Source organism: Melospiza melodia, chromosome 6 (genome assembly GCF_035770615.1).
Source record: "Melospiza melodia melodia isolate bMelMel2 chromosome 6, bMelMel2.pri, whole genome shotgun sequence".
Lineage (NCBI taxonomy): Eukaryota > Metazoa > Chordata > Aves > Passeriformes > Passerellidae > Melospiza > Melospiza melodia.
Window position 1 is genome coordinate 31869506 of NC_086199.1, and position 9461 is coordinate 31878966.

The following is a 9461-nucleotide window of genomic DNA, read 5'->3' on the forward strand; positions in this document are numbered from 1 at the left end:
TTGCTGCACTGGCATGCACACTTTTCAGTGCTAGGTCAGTAGTCCCTTGTCCTCTCACCATGTAACATCTTTACATATTAAAAGTTCTCTTTCATACAGATATATCAGTTACCATAGTTTAAAGTGTATGCAACTGAGAAAAAAATTGATGTGGTTTGTTACTGCCTTTTTCTGGGTAAGACTAGCTACAACAGCAGCTTGAGTGGATTGCACAATGCTGTTTTGTCAGTTATGTTGTGCTGTGGGTGTTTATCTGCTAAGTAAAAAGAACAAATCCCTGAAAAACAGTAGTACAAATGGAAACAAAGACATAAAAACATCAAGGTTTATACTTATCAGAATAATTAGTACATCAGCTGGGAGATGCTGTTTTTATTCTAGAAGGAATTTTACTATTAGCAGAGTTGTTTCTGCAGCTTGATTTCAAGTGGATCTCTCATCAAAAGACATAAAACTGCCAAGTAACAGTTTCAGTTCAATGGAAACAACCAACAATTCTAAGAACATGAAAATGCAGTCAAGAATGACCTCCATATTTTGTAGCTGTCTCTTCATTGATGGATTCACTCATTGAGTTGCAACAACATAGAAAATTGCAAGTTTCTTAGAAGTTCCACCCTACTCACAAGGAAATTTTCGGTTTTGTCTGAGTTGCTTCCACCAGCTGTCACTAACAGTACAGAGCTGTCAGCCAGATGGGTGAGAGCTGACAGTCCCTCACAGCTGAACAAAGAGAAGGCCTAGATTAATGCAATGTCTTCACACTGGTAACACTGAAATCTGTCTCCACATCCTTGTCACCTTTAGGTTCACGTACAGACTGAAAAAGCAGAGGAAACCTATTAAATCCATCAGAATCCAAGATCATCACAGCTGTTTACAAAGAAGTGGTTTGGAGTACTGTTGGATACTCTTAAGGAGTAGGAGAGTTTTTTAATCTCCCAAGGTTAAAAGGGGTTTGCAAAAAATGTAGCAGAACTTATTTTTGATGGATCCTCTTCACAGTCAGAATTCTAGCAAAACTTGCTATGTGTCTTTTGCTTACAGGTCACCATTAGTAAAGCATTTAATTAATCTTGGAACCTTTCGGTGTAATTGCTCTGAAAGCTTCTCTTTCCACAAAGGGGATAGTACCTTGGCTAGTATTTAAATATTTGCTTTGGAAAATGATTTGTCACTGGCACTGGTTTGTTGTAATACACCAGCCAGATCCTGGACCACAAACAGCAGCAGTCCAAAATCTCTTCTGTGCGTGACTCAGGCTGAATGTGCAGAGGTGCTGACTTTGACCAGACAAGCAGGGAGCACCTTCAGCCATCTGCCTCCAATCTCACCCTAATCTTTGAGTCAGTCCCCCGATATAGACACACAGATAACAACACTCAACACAGCAGATGAGTAATGCTGGTTCACAGATGTTCAATGGAAGCAGAGATATAATCCTTGCTGACACAAAGAATAAATAAGAGCTGCATGTGCATTGGAATACTCATAGCTACATCCTATTTGGTTTCTGGTAAACTAATTAGAGGTGAGAAGAAATCAAAATGCCTAGCCAAATGAGCAGATTTATGAGACTGCACCAACTGAAGACAGATGGAAGAGTTCAGCATAAAGGTACTGTGAAAGGCCGCAGCCAGGTAACTCATTAACTGAGCCCTCTCCTACCCAAGGAGCTTTACTATGATTAAACACAAAATTTACAAAAATTGTGCTGCATATTTCTTTCAGCACCATTAAAAAAAATTATTGTGGTGTGCCATCTACTGGCAATTTACTGTGCTACACTAGAAATGGTAACTGATAGAAAAGTCAGGATTACAGCCTGAGTTCAGCAACAGTCTTCTTTTTCCTTTGAATGTAAGATGCCCTGAGAAGGTCTCTGACTTGGGGCAGAAAGTGCACGGGCCATCCTCAGTTGCTCCAGAATCCCAGTCTGCTTCAAACAGATTGCCCATTCAAAGAACAGCAATGAAGCTGATGAAAGGTGTGGAGCACAAGTCTCATAAGAAGCAGCTGAGGAAGCTGGGGTTTTTTAGCCTGGAGAAAAGGAGGCTCAGGGGAGACCTTATTGTTCTCTAAAACTACCTGAAAAGAGGTTGCAGCAAGGTGGTGATCAGCCTTGTCAAGTAAAGTGACAGGAGGAAATGACCTCAAATTGCACCAGGGGAGGTTTAGAGAGGACATTAGGAATAAATTCTTAATCACAAGCATTGCCAAGCATGGGAACAGGCTGCTCAGGGAAGTGGTGAAGTCCCCATTCCTGGAAGTATTTAAATGACGGGGAGATGTCATGCTTAGGGACAGGTTTAGTGGTGGACTTGGCAGTGTCAGGTTACTGGTTGGGCTCGATGACCTAAGGTGTCTTTGGCAATCTAAATGATTCTATGTCGGGGCAGAAAATCTCTTAATCCCCTGCAAACTCTGTAGTTGTCAGAATAATTCCTGCATCTCCAACATGTCCACCTCCTCAGCATGGAGTCAGCATGTACGATTGGGGAGTTTCCTGTCTCAGAGGGATATCATTCCCCTACTCCCTTGGTTGGCTTCACCTTAAGGTGACCAGATAAACTTCTTCAGGATAATTTTTTTTTTTTTCAGGAATGAACTGTTTTCATGTTCTTATAACATATGTCCAAAACCATGAAGAGGATACTCTATTTTGGCACACTCATCCTAGGAGATAGCAAATGCTGACATCAGAATTGCAAGATGTTGGCCAGTTTTGTCTGGTTGCAGTGGAACTCATCTTTACTAAATTCAAATTCATTCTTCAGTGGAGAAAATTTAATTACTAGCTTAAATGCAGGGAAAAGGAGGATAATTTTCCTGCTGTAAAAATTTCCAGACTCCCTCATCCAAGCAGAACAAATATGCAATGTGATGGTAACCCGGAAGTCAGTTTCAAAGAACTTTGCACTTCTCATCTGCTCCTGTTCTCTGTAAAAATCTGTCCCTACATCTCTGTTAAGCAGCAGTTGTGCATTAACCATGCAAGCAGAAGGTTTAATAATTGCAGCACTCATTAAGCTGACTAGGTAAGAAGCTATGACCCACAGAATGGTGCTACACACGTCCTCAGATTCCTGTGTTCTTACTTGTGTGAACAGCACCTGTAATCACTCACATGAGGCTAGAATGACACATCACACTGATGTTTGGGTTCTAAAAATATAAGCAGTTTAGGATCCTTATTTCTTGGTCTGCAGTCTGAGTGCTGTTGTTTCTTTACATCTGGGTTTTACTTCCACAATGCCACAAGGTGGCCTCCACATAATACAGAATTATCCTCACCCCCTCCACAGAATGGCACACCACAGCTTGCTTTTGCTTTACTGCAGTGTTAGTAACAGACCACCACAAAATGACATTCTTCTCTTTGTACTTCAGGCTCAAGAAGCTTACATGCTGTGTAGAATTGGCTCACATCTGATCTGACAGGAGGTCAGAGCAACACAAGGAAGCTGCAAGCACTTTCATAGGAAGTTCTACCAGAGAGAAGCTTGTTCAGGAAAACCAAGCGTGTGACACGCTCACAGAGCAGGTCTAGAAGTTGTCTGCCCTGCAGAGAGTCTGGGAAATCCTGCATCTGACATGTGAAGGGCTGCAGTAATTCAGACAGCATTAAGCAGTTTCCTAAATTATACTGCAGTTACTTCTGTGCTAGGAGGAGCTGAAGCAAGAAAGGCCAAAAGCAGCAGAGATCCTCTTCCTGGCTGGAAGTTAAACTATTTCTGGCCTATCAGAAAGTTGATGCTGGTTTTCAATGAGGTGAATGAAAAAGCCCACTAAAGATTGATTTGCACCATATCAAAGCTTACTGTTCCTTAATTTTTTTTTTGGGGGGGTGGGGGTGGGTAGGGGAGCTTTATAGTGGAATTTAAAAGTATAACAATGCAAGTGGAATTGAAGTAGCAATTCCTGATGATAAACATTTTCTTTGGTGTATTAAAAATGTTACAAAAGCTGTTACATTTTGTGTACTATTAGCAAGCCTAGACTCAAACTAAATATGAAAAGTAGTAAAACCTATGAGCTCACTATATTTGACAAAGTAAAAGGAACAAAGCTGGGTCTTAAACTCCTTTTCTCATTTACAGAGAAAATTACAGTGGCTCTGAATTTAAGTGAATCTTCAGCAGTATCTGTAGAAACCTTTTTATTTTAAACAAAATCTGTCCATTGCTGAGAAGCTGAGAACTGTAACTCTCCTTGGTTTTAAGTTAATTTGTACACACCTTTTCTGTACAAAGATGGCATTTGAGATACATAACCCTACATGCACACAGCTGGTACCTAAACAAGTTTACCAGGTTGCTACTTCTTTGAAATTCAACACTTAGAAGAATAACTGCTGGTAACTTTTTCCTACTGTCTTCTTTCAATGTATTGACCTGTAATTCTCCTGTAACTCTTTTCAAGGTATTGTTGAAATAAGCAACTTTTGTTCTTCTGTCCTTCAATCTTTGTCTTGTTTATCTGAATGAAATAATTTGGAGGTTCATTACACCTCCATTACACTTTCAGTAAGCTGAATATGAATCTTGTTTTTATCTTTAAAGTGCATTCCTGCTTGTGTGGGTTTTTATGCTGAATCAGACTGTGCAAGTTAAGGCACGCCTTAATGAACTTGAGTTTGTACATGACAGAAAACTGCTCTAATGTCCCAGTGTGGGGAACTGCACCAATTATCTATCATTAATCAATGGCAAACAAGCTCATTTTCTATGCGTTGTTACATTGCTATTCGGCGTGCTAAACAGTTTCATTAAAGCTCCATGATTAACAGCTTTGTAGTAAGTAGTAGTTCCTGTTTGACTCAAATGTATCTATGTCAGCCTCAGACTAGAGGTAAGTAAGAGTCCTATGGGAGTACAGTGGTTCCATCTATATTTTATTAATACCTACTTTTTAAACTTTAATAAGTTAGCCTGATGCAGAATTTGCCAATTCTCAAATAAGCCCTGTGGGGTTAAATGAAATAATTTTTAGATTTATAATACTAGCATTATCATAAAAAGTCTTTCCAACTGCAGCATGAAGTTTTGTACTTGCCATATGATTAATGGGTTTGGAAGCCTATGTTTCTCTTCTCCATTTTTTGAGCTAAATAAAAAGGGTTCATTTTTTATATTTCTCATACATTTTGGAAGAAAATAACAGCAGAAGTAACGTTGCAATGCCTTTTCTTCCCTCTAGCTACTTGTTTTCATTATTTGTAAATGTACTGTAAATATATTTGAAAGCAGGCTCCTCTGGGAAGCTCTGTATAATGGCTGGCAAAATCCAGGGCTCACTGGAAGTAGTAGCTTTGCCACAGATAGCCGAAGTCCTGAATTTAACTGTGCTTTGCTTTTAGATTCTTATTTTAGGCAAAAAAAAGTAACTATGATCTACTGAAAGACTGTTGCAGGATTTAATTTACAACTTTTCCTGTCTCCTGCAAGTCTGAAGAATTCAGCAAAGCATCTTACAACTGGTGTTTATTCCAGGTGACAGAGACTCTGCTGTCTAGTTTAGAATTACTTCTTGCAAGTGCAAAGGTATGTTTTTAGATACTGACATGTCCAAATATTAGGAGGCAGAAACAAATTCAAGTAATTGCCAGGACTGCTTTGTTTTCATGCAGAAGTTGTGGGGACAGGTGGGTGGGACAGAGAAGGGAAGAAACTGCATAAACTCTTCACAAAAGTATACATGGCACTGAGATCCCAGGTGATACCTGTCTAGAAAAGAAACAAACAATCTAAATCAACCCACCCCTCTGCTCATCTCTGAAAGTGATAATGTTATTTTATGTGATGCCTCTTTGTCCATGAAATCGTGTGAGCTCAATGAAAAAGCAACTGGACCTTTTAAAGGCTGCAGTGCTGCTGCCTGGAAGAGGAGCATTTCTCAGCAAGGCCACAGAGAGCTTGAGCTCAGGTGAGCCACCAGCAAGTCCCACTGCAGGCTTTTACACAGCCCAGTACTGGCTGGACAGTCTCTGTGGCACACAAAACATAGGGAGATTAGAAAGTCTGAGCTTGTGCATTTAAAATTAGAAGATTCTCCTTGCATGCAAAGCACACAGTCACATCTTAACCTAGAACAGGCACACACAGGAAAGAAAACCAGGTTCTTTTATAACTGAATTATCAACACAACTTTAGACAAGAGTTTGGAACATCTTCTCAGGGTAGTTCACTTAGGAAAGAAACAAAGAAAGAACAAAGGGTTCACCAAAAGGGTCTCTTAGCAGAGGTGATGCTGTGTCTGAAGCTTACCAGGGAACAGCAGTGCTGCAGCTGCCCCACACATGCCACAGCTCTGCAGAGCTGACTGCTGGCAGTGCTGTGAGGAGAAGCAGCCATACATATGAGACAGCAGCTGTGACTGAGGCTGGGTTCAACCCATCCTTAAATCAGTAACTGCTGCTTATCTTCTTTATTTCACCACTTGATGTGGGAACAAAAAGGTAGGGCTTGCTGGAGCCATCTGACTCAAATCAGTTCTTCCTTTCACTTGAGTCTCTCATTGTTGAGACCATAAAAATAAATTATGTTGCTGCAAAGCCAGCACAAATGATATTTTCATGAAAAACTGTACTGCTCCTAAACACCAGTGAAGATATTATTTTGGACTATTAAAATCAATTCAAGTTCTGGATGCATTTCCTAGCCAAAAGACAACCTCATATAAATGCCTGGAAAATGAGACAATTATGCTAAACCAGAAACACATGGACAGCAGTATTTTGGAGACATACCTTAGAGCTAATGGGTAGAAACTGCTTTACAAGGTAGGAAAAATATCTTAGTAAGAGTAAATATCTTATATGTAAGTAAATACCACAAAGGAACCACAGACAAATCAATTTTGTCAGAAAGAAAAAGTATTAACAAGGATACTAAGATCTGTAAATTAATGATTTCTCAATACAGAAGCCTATTACAATCAAGATTTAGTTTTGGTGAGTTTACAAAGGAAGAGAGGTCTTACAGTTCCTTTCACATAAGCAGAATCATTGTCATCAGAACTGTTTAAACCAAACTGAACTTAAAGGAATGACCAGAGGCTAAATGCTCATTTTCCAGAGCTCAGAAAGAACTATCAAGTAAGAAAGCAGCATCAGAAGTGTGTATGCCAAATCTTGCAAACAGAAATGCTGAAATATGCCTTGCTAGTCCCTACGGTAAAAGCAGAAGTTAGCAAGCTGCCAGTTGTGAAGAAAAGCTCCAAGGGCGTTCTCCTCTTATTTACAACCCTTCAGAGTAAGGTGGCTGAGGTCACAAACCAAATATTCACTTAGAAAGTCAACTATATCACAGTGCACTAACCCTAAAAATCCCAAACAATTTGTAATGTCAGAGACTCCTTGCTCAGAAAGGCATTCTTAAGTCCTCTTTTTAATGAAAAATGGAGGGCAGCATTTGTTGTCATTTGCTGCAGCACTACTTTATGCTAGAGACAAGTGAATTCTAATTTTTTGCTTGAGTTCTGAATTGCTGTTTTGGTTTGGTGGTTTTTGTTGGGTCATACTGTGTCTGTCGTCCTCCCCCACTTTCTGGTTTTTAGCTTTAGTAGCAAACTTCTCTGTTCATCTGGAAAGCAACTAATCTGCTTTTTGAATCAAGAACTGTGAGGTGGTTTAGAGATGTAAACCCTTTAGAGATGTTAAAGGACACGCCACCACTAGAAACATATGTACTGGAGTGCAGAGGAAAGGGAAAAATGATACTTCTGCACAGAAATGAATGCAAACGTGCTTACAGAACACTTTGTGAACATGACACATCCTCACTCTACCCAACATCCTGATAATTTTGTGTGTCAGAAAACCATGAAAGACATAAGCTTGTAAAAATAAAAACTCAAATTAGCACCAGGAAATTTTAAAAACTGCACTCAGAGAGGGTGGCAAGATGGCTGAATAGGAAAAAAATCCCCAACCCAAACCAACTAACCACTCACAGCTAAGCAGCAGGATTTCTCCCTAACCAGTCACCAACCTGCCATTTGCAAAGGTTTCAGAACTGTAGGCCTTTTTAATGAGCCAGCAGAATATTGGTAGGCCATTCATGTTTAAAAAACATTTATACACACACAAATCCTCTTAATGCAGCTTCACTTTCAATATCATAGTGGCCTCCACAGTTGCTGTGTGTAGGGCATAAGCCTAACCCTCTGGGTGTTCACAGTTCAATGGCACTAAGTTGTTTTGCAGTGAGAACCTGGAAGACCTGAGGGACAAGACATCACTTGGGAAACTAGGTGTGCCAAATATGAAGGCATTTTATTCTCACTTGGATAAGTGACAAGGATGTGGAGCTGGAAATTCAGCCAAGCAGATGTGCCCCAACATGTCAGAAGGGTAGAAAAGCAGAAACTGTCAGGAAAGATGACTGCTCTGTGAGCATCAAGTCTCCAGCCTTCCTTTGTGAAGTGCCTCACTGCTTGGATTAGGCACACAGGACTGAAAAGACTTCCAGTTATCATCATGCCCCAATCGCCCCACAATCACAGGCACCCTTTTTGAGGCAATGGGAGTTTTTGTACTGCATCTTAAATACTCCTCCTTCCCCAGTTTTATGCATTTCCCTACACTGACACCCAGGACAGAACACTTTGGCCAGTCCTGATTAGAATGTGCCTGTGTTCAAGCCCAGTAACAATTACTGATGCCACCACTCACAGGACAGTATTTCCAGAGGTACTTGCAGCATTACCCCACTGTCCATACCCCATACTAACAGATTTAGAAAACTCCCTATCTGCTCTCTTTAGCCAAAAGCACCTGAACTGTAACATCTTAAAAAAAAAAAAAGGCCAAAAACAACCAGAAAAATCAAAAAGAAACAGTTGCTCTGGTGGGCAGGACTCACTTTACAACCAGCTACTCTGCTTATTCTTATTCTAATGCTTGCTGCTGGCACAGAATTAACACTCCCATCAATCACCACTCATTTTGGCTGATTAAAAAGTCAAGCTTTTCAGACTTGCTAAAACACAAGGTTCAGAACAAAATTTGACACCTATTTCTTCAGTCCTGCTTTATTTTATTGTTTCAGTAGTAATAGCCTAACAATGTTGAAAATCAAGTTTTATCACTACTTGTACCATGATGGTTAACTGCATTTTTGTAAATTTACTGTTTCCTGCAGCTGGAATATGAGGCGACAGTCATTCAGAAATTAACTAATGCAGCAAGGTTGTTTTTTCCTTCCTGTTCAGTCAAACTTGTTACTTTAATAAATAAAATTTTAAGCAAACAGACATAAATGCTTATGCCTTTATGCTTCAAGACAAAGTACTATTAGCAGACATAGAAGAGATTTCTACTCTCCAAACCAAACACACAACAAATAGCTCCTTTCCACATTCATTGTAGCAATTTCATCAGCATGGAAAGAGCAGTTTTAGCTCCTTACAGCCAAGAGCTACTAAGACTTCAACTCCCCAATAATCCATCATTCCACTTT